This window comes from Ammodytes marinus, assembly GCF_949987685.1.
Source record: "Ammodytes marinus genome assembly, chromosome: 16".
Classification (NCBI taxonomy): Eukaryota; Metazoa; Chordata; class Actinopteri; order Uranoscopiformes; family Ammodytidae; genus Ammodytes; species Ammodytes marinus.
This window is the reverse complement of record NC_137220.1, coordinates 21,885,692-21,899,941: the sequence shown is the minus strand read 5'-3', so window position 1 is coordinate 21,899,941 and position 14,250 is coordinate 21,885,692. Positions and strand designations below refer to the sequence as shown.

Here is a 14,250-nt window from a genome sequence, read left to right as displayed (position 1 = left end):
GTCAATAGTAATAGTCAGTTGAATTCTGCTTCTGTGTCCGTCCGTATTTTTCTCTCTCCACAGGCCTTCTTCTCTCTGTCCTACCTGGAGAAAATGGACCTCAGTTGGAACCAGTTAACATCTCTACCTGTCGACTTCTCAGACAGTCTGCCTTCCGTCCGGGAGCTGCGACTAGAGCACAACCGCTTAGATCAGATTTCTGGATACAGGTACCTGTCTGTCTGTCTGTCTGTCTGTCTGTCTATTGACCCTATGAAAGTACTGATCTCGGTAGAATTTAAGTAATTAGGTTTAGCGGACTACGATACACACATCATCATTTGTACTGTAGTGTTTACAAACAGAAACAAGCTTAGAAGTGAAGTCTACTAGCCTATAGGTCTACTTTGAGTTCCCCATCTAGTCAGTTTGGGTGAGCCCTGCTAAATGAAAAGCTTTGCCTCTTTCTTCTGAGTATTCTTCATCAAGACAGTCCACATTATTGCTGAAAACAGCACAGTTCCACCTGGCAACTTCATGATAAATCATGCCTTCACTTTTGACTGTGACATATTAGCTTAGTTTTTGCTTGTCTTCAACTTAAAGGTACAGTGTGTGGAATTTATTGGGATTTTTCGGAACAGATTTGGTAGAAATGGAATGTATATTTTTGTATTACCTTAAAAATAACCTTTTCTAGATACAGTATATAGGAACGGGGTAACCTCCACGGAGGCAGCCATGTTTAACTGCCATGTTTCTACAGTAGCACAGAATAAACTTAATATAGTGGGTGTCTGCCAGTAAAGCACAGTTTGAAGACGTAACATATAGGGTAAGTGTCTGTTGGATGTGCACATAAGCTAACAAAGTCGCTATCAACTCATTAATAGATGATAGTGTGTCAGTGTTCATAGCTCATTTCCACTGCCCCAGAAAGCAAAAGAAAGAAATCAGTTATGTTGGGGTTTGAAGCGGGTCTAAACATTACTTCCAGAACTACAGACTAAAGACAGTTCATTACCAGTAGATGAAGAATAAACAAGCAACGGCATTCAACTCTGTCTCTCTCCTTCCCTGTGTCAGCTTGCAGCATCTGGACAAAATGGAGAAGCTGGACCTCAGTCACAACGAGCTGGCGTCGGTTGGCCCCGGAGTGTTCAGGGGCCTCACCAGGCTGCGACAGCTCTACCTTCACAACAACAGACTGACTGTGGTGCAGCACTCCAGCCTGGATATGCTGCAAGCACTAGAGGTGGCTAAATGACTGTTGAGATGACTCTGTGTGTATAGAAGTATGCCCGTATTCCTGTCCTTCTGATTACCTGTCTGTCTGTCTGTCTGTCTGTCTGTCTGTCTGTCTGTCTGTCTGTCTGTCTGTCTGTCTGTCTGTCTGTCTATCTAGTTGCTCCAGCTGAGTAACAACAACATCTCTCAGATAGAGCACGATGCTCTGGCTCCTCTCCACAGCCTGGCCTTCCTGGCTCTGGGGGGAAACAATCTGCATCAAGCCAAGTTTAAGACTTTCATCAGCCTCCATACCACAGCTACACACATCCAGCTGTCAGGTAAGCACTAGTACTGCTACTGTTATTCACCATGTTCATGTTAGGTTGACCAAGTGAAGCGACCCACCACTCGTGCTAAAAATATAAATGAGTTTACTCACTGTATTGTATGGGAGGTGGATATAGTCGTAATAGCAAACGTTAAAGCTATATTGCGCAACTTGTTTATACATTTATGTCGGTTACATTTAAGCCATTGCTAAATGGCACCACATCACCACAACGCTGACTCCACCTTTAATGGCATAAGACAATGCCCTTTTTAATGACAAAGTTTCTTGTTTCAATCAGAAAAAAGTGGTGGTCGTGTCATAGTAAGATATCTTGCTATAACTAACTAACCATTCTTACAAAAACTGAAAAGTTGTCACAATGTCCCGTCCATCAGGGAACCCGTGGAGCTGTGACTGCGAGCTGCATCGCGTCTTCAGTAAGATCGTGCGCGTCCGCCACCTGCACATCGACGACTACCGTAACGTGACGTGCCAGGAGCCGGCTCAGCTGGCCGGGGCGTCGCTGGCCTCGGTGGACAGTCAGCTGTGCATCGCCGAGACAGCCACCGTGCTCGTCATCACCATCACTGTGCTGGTTACAGTGGTGGCAGCTCTGGTCATGGCTGAGAGGACCAGGAAGAGGAACACTGGGAAGAACTGGGACACTGAGGCACAGGCTCAGTGTCCCAACATGGAGACTGTGAGACTAAAGTGAACTCTCTCTCTCTCTCTCTCTCTGGGAGAAGGAGGCATGGTGCATGCAAGATGGCCACCACAAATAGATGATTATCCCTGCGTTCCGAATCGCATACTTTCTACTATTTAGTAGATTCTTGTGGCCAGATTTAGGATGGTTAGAAAGACCCGGATGTCTACTACTTTTTCTTTTTTTCTAAAAGATTTTAGGTTTTTGGCTTAAGCCGACATAAGTCTGATGAACTCACAATGACATCATCCCTGATTATATGATCTCATGCTGTACCAACAGTCCTAGACTATATTGCAATAATATAATAATGATGAGATTAATAATGATAATGCATTTTTGTATTCATACTGCATATTATTTTACATGCGATAATATTTATTGATAGCCTCAATGAATTCATAATAAATATTTCAACCAAATTCAACCAGCCCTGCTTCAAACAGTTTCACTAAACTTTATAAACCAAGGGGGACTTGATTATAATGAATTTTATTTCAACAGGATGTTGTCTAGATAGGCTGAATGTGGTAGCTAATTCCATCGCCCATTGTAACCTGCTGTTTAAAGTAACACTAATGTCTATGAACATTAGGGGTTGATCATTTTGTTGAAATCAGCAACGAAAGTGACAAGACGAGGGAAAAAGGTCTGAAATGCTCATTGGAAAAAAAATAGAATTTTCTGCAGCCCACTTTCCTGTAACTGCCCAAACACTGTGTGATACTTTGAAGGACAGAGAGGCGCTTATCATCCAGCATGTTAGGATCTTAAGGTTATTGATACTTTATTTTATTCAACATTTTACCTTGACCTCCTCCTAGTCTCTCAAAATGTCACCCAGCAAGAATCATGTACATATGACGCTGTTAACTTCAAATGAAAATATTGCAGAAAAGAATTTAAAAAATCACAGTCTAGTTGAGCATCCATTATAACTTGCATTACGATGCTCCACATTTTAAGCTTTAATGTGTACGGTCCGACTGTCAGACACTCACATAGCACTGCGGACAGACAGGGGTCTTTAAGAGTACCATATGTTTCTGGAGGATTACTGCTGGACTAAAAGAGAAAGAGACAAACTGTCCGATTGAGGTCATAGGCCAGATGTCAAGATGATTATTGCAGCACTGGGTAGGCTACATTTATTAACAGCAGGCTGCCATCCTCTAACCTTGCTGTGCGATGGAGAACAATTCCGACCTCCCTCCCCTCCCTTCTCTTTTAGGTAACAGGGTTTAAAGATGAATAGAGCAGACTGGGACAGGGATTAGAGGGAGGTCTTATTTCACAGTCACTGACTACGAGAAGGATATTTCAGACACCCTTAACTAAATGGTGGGCGCTGAGGTCAGAGCTCCAACTTTGCGTCCTTCTCTCTTTCATCTCTGCTGGTAGGAGTCAACATGTGAGGTGAAGGTCGGCACAGTGACACTCGCCCAGGCATGCCTGCTGCTTTTGATTGTACTCGGAAAATCGAGAACTTCAGACACGGCAGCACAAAAAACAAATACGGTAACTTAAAAGATAAAAACGAAATAAAAAAAATTAACGGATTTAGGCCCACTGGAATTCAAACAGGTAGATGGGAACTTAACAGACGAGATGGCAATCTTACGGAGTAGAACTCTAAAATATGACTCATCTAACTCAATTCATTTTTAAAGCCAAAGGGCAGTGTTGTTATCAAGACAAACTGAACTGAGCAGACAGCTGTGTGTAGGCTATATGTTACACCACTGCATATCTTAATGGAAGTCTGTCAGTAGCAGCGAGGTACCTGAGGTGAACTGCAAGCAACTAAACACACTGAGATGGAACAGTGTGGGGCTGCTATCACTGGGTCACAGGCATATGACACACACTGTTTTTCGTTTCATCAGAGCTCAAACTCCGATATCCTCCTGGCTTCTCCTCAACTTGACCCCAACGGTGTCAATGCACTCTATCGCGGGCACAACACCATACAACACTGTCTGTTTTTGGAGAAACAGTAGCATGCACTGTTTTTACACTCATGTAATATAATCATTGTTCTTGCATCAATGATTACGTTTAAGTTACAAGCATCAAATCCACTATGAGCTAAATGCACTCTCGATTAATCTTTTTTTTCTCTTTTTTTGTCACAATCAGAATATCTCCTCATGATTTTTTTCCAAGGGAAAATTTATACTTGGCTAAGGTTAAGGGACCTTGATTCTCATGGTTAAAATAATAAACATGTTAAGGTTATGGAACAATCGTGGTCATGCATAAAAGTACACCTTGCAAAATCGACATGTGAAAAAGGAAACAAACAGTGGTTTTCTCCACTCAGAATTACCACGGCCACTAAAGGGTGCTGTCACTTCAACAGAAAAACAGGTCATTTTGGGACAATTGCCGGATCGACTCATGCTTTAGGACAACCCTCAAAACAAGCAAAATAAATGTACTGAGTTCTTGTGGGGCCTTTGGTCTGTCAAAAAGGCATCCACATCCACTTTGGAAACGGCAGCTATCTCCAGGTTTAGTTAGACATAATTATTTGTTATGTGTGTGTATGGTGGGCACAAGTTTGTCAGATAGACAAAATAGCAGCCGGTGGACTTTGGCTGCTGGGCACAGAGACTCTTCAACAGAAGAACTGACAGAGTGTATCAGTACTGTACAGATATCAGCAGGAAAATGAGCACCATCAAGGTACCTTGTCTGTCTGTCTATCTGTCATTGTGTTGTATCTGGACCTATTTTTTTTCTAACTTTTTTTTTTTTTTTTCAGTCATATACCGGTTTTGTTATTGCGGCGGTGTTGTCGGTAACTGGTATAGTTGCTGTTGGCCCAGTGAGTGAAGAGACTCTTGACCTTTAACCATAACTCAAGTCTTTAAACAGGCTTATTGAAACCAACTCACCCCTCGCTCTCTCCACAGATCCCCCGTCAAACAGAAGCCAGACAACAGGGTAGGTAGTGTATGTGTGTGTGTGTGTGCGTTTGTGAGTCTTTGAGAGCCGAAAATAGAGCACCTACATGATTGTCTATAATAGTGTTTGATTTAAATGAAAGCACATGAAAGAAAACACAGTAAAATTAACCATTGTTGTTGGACATTATAGGGAGGAAATTATGGCGCTTTTCCACTACATGGTACCAGCTCTACTCTACACTACTCAGCTTTTGTGTTTTTCTACTATTAAACAGTCCCTGGTACTTACAGTACCTACTTTTTTGGTACCTGCTCCGTCAAGGTACGGGGGGGTACACTGCAGTTGCAGTTTCAGAGCTTGCTGTCTATACAGACTGGGCCATCTATAATGAAACAGTCTACCAGCGACTCTCTGACGAGATGTATGTGCATATATGTTAATGTAACACAATGAGAAAAAACTAAAAAAGAAAGCCAGCTATGACACGGCCAGTTGTCTGAGTGGTAAAGTATCAACCGTTATTTCATCCAAAAACAAAATGTGATAAGTATCGCCCTGGTGAAGACTGAGTAGCATATCGCTATGACAACCGACTGCACACAGAGGGTGCTATCATGGTTACTCTCTCGAATAGTACCCGGTATCAAAGGTGAGTAGAGTAGAGCCGGTATACTATGTAATGGAAAAGCACCATTAGTAATGCAGCTCTTCACATGTGATTGAGATTGTGAATCTTTGTCCCAGGGGGCGCTGTTCTTTTTTTCGTCACCCACAAGGGCATCCTGAGAAATATCGAGTACAACCCAATCATCTTCGGTGAGGTGCTGGTGAACCAGGGCTCGGCCTACAACAATGTCACAGGTGTGTTCACGGTGCCAGTTGCTGGCGTCTACCAGTTTGTGTTTGCTGCCCAGCTCTGCCGCGGACACCACAACAACGCATGGTACTTCATGGTCAATGGGAGCCGCAGTATGCTGTGCCATGCTCAGGTGAGACATAGGCTTAGCATTGTAAAACCAGATGTACAGTATATGGTTACATTTAGTTATGTATAGGAAATAGGGATCCTTTTTACAAACAAAAACAGACTAGATGAACAAAGAAAAATAAGGCCTTTGAATGCTCTTCAAATCAAATAAACAAATACGACCATAACAAATCCAACAACATGATACACAAAACAACAGGTCATTTCCACTTACTTCTATTATTTGACTGCACTGTTATTATCTCATGATTTTGGAAAGATGGCTTTTTTTTTTTAAAGATGCCACCCTCCTGTCTTCCAGGTGACTGGTGGAGACACGACCCTCAACACCTGCTACTTCATGGTGAAGCTGAGGAGAGGCGAGCAGGTGTTGGTGTTGCAGGAGGCTGGGAGCTGCGCCTGGGCCAGCTCCACCTCTAGAACCATCAGCTTCTCCGGCGTGCTGCTGGCCAGTGAGGGAGTGTCCACTCTGCCAAGGGGCGTGTCTGGCTCCGGGGGCTCCTGTCCACTGCCCAGACCCAGCAGCAACGTGAGGGCCATGACGTCCAGCTCTGCAGCTCAGAGTGCAGTAGTGTCTAGTGTGGCCATCGCTCTGCTGCTCAGCCTCTTCCTCTTGGTTTAATCCAGGCAAAAATGTCCTAGTTACCCACACCGGTAACACTTTACAATAAGGTTACATTAAAGCTGGGGTGGAGGATTTAGGGAGAAAATGGCAGTTTGGATAGAAATTTGAATTCAAATACCTCAACCGCTCCACTTGTTCTCTTTGGTCCCTCCCCTATGGTCCCTACCTGACACGCTCTACACCAACAATGTCGTGCCAAAGTGAATGGACAGTCCCAACAGCCAATAAGAACAGGGAACCGTAGCCTCGCTCTGATTGGTCAAAGTGTACAGCTCATGTTAACTTTGACCAATCAGAAATCATATACCCCAGCTTTATCAGTTAATTAATGTACCCTTATTGTAAAGTGTTACCCCTATACTGTACATAATATGTGTGTACAGTTGAGATTGTTGATATTATATAGGCTTAAAGTTAATTTTGTGATCATTCATCACCTGGGCACACAAACTGATGTCTCAACCTTTTTGTTTGTGTGTGTGGTCATTTCAACACCATACCACCTACCGTACCTCAAGTGTTTGAGCGCCTGGCATCAGAGTCAGAATCAGGTGTATTGCCAGGTACGTCCACACAAGGAATGTTCTGATGGCGCACACAATTAACATGGACACAGATAAAGTAGGTTAAAGCAAGTCAAACAATCTAAATAGCACATTTAATAGTGCGCATTTACCATAAAAATGTAATTATCGTACTAACAAGGGCATAAAAGCAACACAACTCGCACATGTTGACTTTAAATTTGTGAATTTGGCTTTGTGTCTGCTATTGGAAGAATGTAAGTCTAATATTCAGCTAGTTGGAGGTAACTGTGTAACTCATGTCTTTGTTAAACCTGGTGATACCTGACTGAATTGCTTTTTTGGCCATTTGGGGACAGCATAACATATGCTATACAAAGCATTTCTATCTCCGTTTTATGGCATGTATGCTTATGATATGTAAATCTGTGATTTAATACAATAAAATAGGACTTTCTCATTTTCTTTTAATTGTGTTGTGTCCTGAATTTGTGCTGTGCAGTGGGTAATCTTAGCATTGTAGTTAGCAGTGACTGTCCAGCAGAGGGAGACACCTAACTGATAATGTCCATTTAGGCGCCGCATGCTCTGAGGAAAAATAGCATACAGTAATCGAATTAACACATGCTGCCTTTGATGTGTACGTCTTCAGCTCTGATCTGATTGTTGTGCTTAACCTTTTCTGATTAAATGCATTCTTGACTGTATGCCGATGTAAGCAGATAGATACATAATGTTAGTTGGAGTTGGATGTCAGTTTCTTGTGCTCCATAGCAGTAAAAACACAGCCCTTCTACCTCTAAAGCTCCGACAAATAGAGGTTCATTATGAAGCATTTGTGATTTTATACCCCAAACCTCACCTTAACTTAACAAAGCATTATATCACCAAAAGTAGGACTTATGAACAGTTATTTGTCGCACAACACATACAGTATATCTGTGTTTTACCTCTGTGGGGTTCCTTTGACATTGCATTGCACATTGCATTGCACATTGCATGAATGTAATGACACAAAACGATATGGACATTTCCAAACTCTGATCACCAGTCATTTTTTTTTATCTGATTTTAATGCCTTTGTCATGGCTCACCCAGGAACATCAGCTGGCGTAGCAAAACACCACTTCTTTTGCCAAAAAGGGGTGCAAGAATGAACAAAAACTGAAAGTTTAGGGGAGCACATTACTGTGTCATATGTAGCCTACAGTACATATTGCGTATGTTCAGATCGTTGCAGTGGATCACAATAGACAGCTGCTGGGACTCAGCGTAGCTTCAGTTGACACAGAAGTAGTTGTTTGTTGCAGACTCTTGGGCTTGTTGCACGCAGATGCAGGTGTCATTTGCAAAGGTTGCGGTGATGTAGAGCAGACTGCACCTCCGTCTCAGTGCAGAGAGCTGGCTCTGTGACCACATCCTGTCCTCTGGTGATGCTCTCAACGGCCCCCTGCCCCGGTTTGATCTTCACCAACAGCAGTGTCGGTGCATGAGAGAGAAGAATGATTTCCTGTTGTTGTGTGGGGGCTGTGGTCGACTCACATGTGAACATAGACATCTTTCCTCAAAGCCCTCAAACAAATGGAATAGAGCTTCACTTACATAATATGTCAGTACATAGCAGCCATACATTATGTGTGCATGGTGGAAAACGTATATTAGATTTAAATCCTGTAGTGGTACATTTGAATAGATTATGCTTAAAATGTCATCATAGAGGCTTTTTAAAAATGTAACTTTGACCTTTTTTAAATGCTTTAATTATATATGTTTTATGAACATATACACACATAAAAAAACTGTGAAAAAAGGAACACAAAAATAAAAGATAAAATAAAATAAACAACAAACATGGGGTATTCTACTATACAGGTTTCTATGTCAAATGTCAAACTGAAAATAAAAGTTATTTGAGGTGTCAACTTAGGTCTCTTCAGAACTGAGATATAGTCAAGTAAAGGCTGCCAAATTTGTTTAAACTTCTTTGCATTCCCTGGAATCTCATAACAAATGTTCTCCATATATAAAGTATTGGAGAACTCTGAGCCAGATGTCAAAACAGGGGGCTGTCTCTTTGTTCTAAACCTTAAGAATATTTTTATTTTTTTCGCGATCACCATCCCATACTGGATCGAAAGAGCTTTTCAATGACTTAAAGTCTCAATAATGGCTGTTTCTTGGTTGTAACTTTGATCTTTTTACCAATCGGTTAATCTCATTATTAGAAGTAAAGCTGTGTGCTGTGAATGGAAACATAAGAATAAAAAGATTGTTTTCAGGAAAACGAAATAAGATAAGATGAACAAGCAGCTAAAAATACCTCCACTAAGTGTCTGTGGCTTAGGTTGAGATACGTGGGCAGTGCATTCCTGACTTCATACATGAATGGAAACTGACACAGCTTGCACATTAAATGCATCTGATATCTGGTAAGATTAGCTCATGTTGACTTCAGTCAGGCAGCACTGTTTCCACTTCAGACACACTTTTGAAAGCAATAAGGATGACATACAGTCTCTTACAAAAAAACTTTATTAAAAGTAACACTCAGTATGAAGCAGTTCACAGGCGTTTTCACAAACAGATCAACAGTCAATCAACAGTGCATATCAAAGCATTTGCGTGTTTTATATCAAGCAGGGTCCCCTATGTTTTGCAGACTGTGATTGGCTCACTGAAAGCCGAGGCAGGTCAACATTTATACTATTTCAGCTTCATTTCATAAACCAGTTGAATCCTCTCCTTTGTGCAGCTCAGCTCTCAGTTGTCCTGTTTGCCAATTGACGCCTGCACAGAAACCACAGGAAGGACACATTTTAAGTGATTTGTTAAACATACAAATATATATATATATACATGTATTCCCTGTCTCTCACTGGATACAGTAAAGGTGGAGTCAGTGATTCTGGAGAAAGTTGTCAAATTTGTTTTACCCAAAATCGGTGAATATATCGTCACGAATCACTAGCGCAAGATATTCACTGATCATGACAAAAAGTTTTTCTTTGACAACCAGCATTCTCCAGAATCGCTGAATAAACAACTATTGGTCAATATAGGACTAGGGCCCGGCTAGGTAAATCCTTAACTGACATTGGAATAACAGACACTGAATGACAAAGGCCATTGCTTGAATGGGAAGCTAGCGATGTCATGTATTCTATGTCTGATAGGGGCTTTATGTAACATACAGTCCGATCTTGAGCTCTGTAGGTTATAAAAGATAAACCGAACCATTTCCAAAGGCAAGTACAATACATCTTATTTGGTGTAATATGGACATGGTAGGATCAAGTTAGACAAACCTGACGCCTCCACACAAGAAACACCACAAAGGCTCCGTAGATGCTGCTCTTGACGATGAAGATGGTGTAGGACAGTTTGGCAGTCTGAGTGATCCTCATATATCTCCCTGCAAAAAAGAAAAATTGCTACATTTCAGTCGGAAATGTTTCTGGAAGACTTTTCTGTTTGCCTTTGAAACCATAACTTTTTTATTCGCTTGTTTTTATTTATTTCCTTCTTTTAACAATTTGTCTGCCTGTTTCCGCTCACTGTTTTTACTATCTCTTAAAAGCAATGTCAATATTGCTGGTAACACTTGACAATAAGGGTACATTAATTAGCTGTAAGGTTATGCTTAGGTAATGCGTTTTACGGTTAGTTAATGCGTACTAAATGCTTATTAGGCATAAACTAACAGTTCATTTGTATTTATTTTTTATTAGTATTTATTAGTTAATGCTCAGTTAAGCATTACCTAGCATAACTGTTACATAACTGTTACTTAATGCTTATTGTATGTGTATTAAACATTGTCAAAGCATTTAATAACTGTTAGTTATTGCTTATTGAATGCAGCATGAACTAAACATTAAGTAACAGTTAATAAATATATTACCCTAATACCCTTATTGTAAAGTGTTACCATTATTTTATTGTCTTCATTTGTTTAATTTTTTTTATGCCCTTGTAAAGCACTTTGAATTGCCTACTGTCTGAATTGTGCTCTATAACTATTGCCTCTCTTTTGCCTTGCCTTATAGGTTCACACAAAACTCTATTTACCTCGTATCGCTGCAGCTCCTGGTCCTGGCAGATAGAAAGACAGAAGATAAACAGCGTTTTTAGTGCATTCCTGAGGTTTTGGAGTTTCACATGCGGTCTTAAAAATATTATCAAGTGTTTTGCGGATAACCATACTATACCTTCAATGCCTTCGATCCAACCCTGACGTTGCACGGTGTCGGTCCCATTGAAGAAGCTAACACTGCAGCTGAAGTTCTTGCCCGGTGTGTACCACTTTGTGAGCGTGACCCTGAGCCTGCTGGTGATGTTGTAATGGTCCCCGGCCCGCACGGCAACGCTGTCCGTCGCCACGTCGCCAAATGTGACAGCTTCCCCGTCGATGTGCCAGGACACACTCACATGGTCTGGGTAGAAACCAGAGGCCACACACACCAAGGTCTTCTTCTTCTTCCCTTTGTCTTTGCTGTATCCACATTCTGTTTTCGAAGGTTGAAGCACTTTCACATTTGGCAGAGTGACGGTACGGTTTGGTTCTGCAGGGGCCAACAGAAACAAATAATCGAAAAATGCAAAGACAACACTTTAGTGAAAGTTAAAAAGAAAACGATTAACAATATGAGGTAAGACATGGGTTTTAGAGGTGCTGGTGGTATAGGTGGAATTGTTACCCTTGGATAAAGCCCAGCTCTAAGCAAAACTCACGGCTGCTGGTTCGAGCTACATATTTACCATACACAAATAAGAATGGTAGCATCCAACACCTCACAAGAAATTGAATAGCCTAATGTTTCTACACAGTAAATTCCCCAGTGTTAAATATGCAGTGTCAAACTCCATTAACTCTATCTGAGTTAATATAACAACAGCTGGAGTAGAATGCCTCCTAGTGTTGGTGTCAATTTCGGTAGTTAAAAACGGGGTGTAGAAAGTACTCTATAAGGCTTTAAATAACACTATACAGTGTATTTTTAACTCTATTTTGAGTTAATTTAACTCTAAAATTTTAACACTTTGAAAAGAGTTAATTTAACTCCAATTCTGAGTGGGACCAAATACACTCGGAAATAGTGTTAAATTTAACTCTTTTAGTGTTATTTTAACACTTCAAAATTTACTGTGTAGTACCACAATTCACACATGCACATTGAGGAAGAGGCAGTGCATTTTCATGCTGAACATAAATGGCACATGCTTTGTCAAGCTTTTGCCATATTTTACTGAAAATAGACAGATATATATATTTAAATCTTTATATACAGTATACATTTATTTTTTCCAAGTCCAAATTCACAGCGGCAGGTTTTGTATTGGTTGAGGGTCTGTGTAACTTTAATTTTCATCATATAGCAGGGTATCTTTTTTCCCCAAACCTTACACAAAAACTATTAGAAATTGTAACAGCAGAGATGAATACTTGCATATAGCCTTATGTTATGAGGACTATAGGAAACACTGATCAAATTCTCAGCACCCACAGCAGCAAAGTGTTTGTACCTTGCAGATATTAGACCAGTTAACCTGGTTGTGTACCTAATGTAAGATTACTTAATACATCTGACGTTTCAATTCTGTACCATTTTGTGAGCTTTTTCACCTTACCTCAGATAGTGAATTTGGCTCCATTCCCAAAGCCTCTGACTGTTGCACACACAGCGCTGATAAGAACTCATGTTGAGAGCAATAATCTGGGCATGGGGCCAATTATTTTATTGCTGCAGTTGAGAACAGATTCGGTCTGAGTATTTAGCTAACAAATTTAAGTTGGGCTGAAACATATTTTACTTTTGAAAGGGAGAATAGTGAGTTTACTGCCACAAAATACATTCTCCTAAAAGAAGAGTCCATTTATTTCTTACTCTCTTGATCTGTTTAAATGAGCTGTGAGAGAGACTCAGTCAGTTGTTGCAGATTCTCTTACCCAATACGGTCAGTTTAGTTCCAGCTCCAAAGTGAGCCTCGGTGAAGGAGCACAGAGCTCTCAGTGCGTGACAAAACCCTCCCCTGCTGCCTTTGCCCTGTGTTTTTCTTTGCAATTTATAATAGATTTGTATAGCAGGCGGTACATTCATTGTCACTGGCAAAGTGTCTTTCAGGCTTTAGACTATCTTAACATTGGATTACATCTGGACAAACTCACACATAAAGTCGTTTTTTTACCTAAAACAGTTAATCTGGTTCCTCCACCAAAGTGAGCCTCTGAAGCACTACCAGCATGGTGCACTGGAACAGCTCTCAAATGAGCTTCAGATGGAGTATGTACATTTTGCCTCAAATTAATGCTGTAAGTACATTACTCGATCTCTTACCTTCAGTCCCTAAAAGCAGCACTGCTGTACTACAGCCTGACAAATGAGCTCCTTTAAATAACAGCTACAACAACTGAGGTTCACATACTGTATATTTAGTTCTATAGGCAAGTTCACTAGAAGGATATTTGATGTCACAATGACAAAGAACAGTCATGTACTGTAGTTGGTACAGTGCACATGATTGATATCAAAACTGAATCTATTTCTGACCATCCATCCCAGGACCTCTTGTGTGCACATTTACAATACTCTAAAATGCAATATTTAACTGACATTACGTAGCTAGAATGGTCACTTTGTATAGTGATAATCTTCATTATCAAACAATATCAACAGTTCTGGTGATGATTAAAGATTGTGAGAGTCATGACTCTTGACTTACCCAGAACACTGAGTTTTGTTCCTTTTCCAAAGTAAGCTTCAGCTCCAGTGTCACACTGACGGCATCCTCTCACAAAAAGTAACACAACTGCCTATAAGTGGCACTCATTTAAACATCCATGATATCAGCTGCAGCTTCAGCATAACAAATGGGCTTCACGTCATCCACGAATGCCGTTTCTTTCTCTTTTTCACATAAAGATTAATGGATAAAACCCACATTTTGTGAATACTA

The 14,250-nt window shown here is 40.8% G+C and overlaps 1 gene segment (V, D, J or C); it reads right to left on the bottom strand.

Moving 5' to 3' along the window:
• Window positions 1-9,810: 9,810 nt before the first annotated feature.
• LOC307263454 (T-cell receptor beta-1 chain C region-like) lies at window positions 9,811-13,394 on the bottom strand. The segment is given in 5 exons: window positions 13,244-13,394; window positions 11,505-11,858; window positions 11,365-11,388; window positions 10,602-10,708; window positions 9,811-10,083 (listed from the first exon to the last, which is right to left on the bottom strand).
• Window positions 13,395-14,250: the final 856 nt, after the last annotated feature.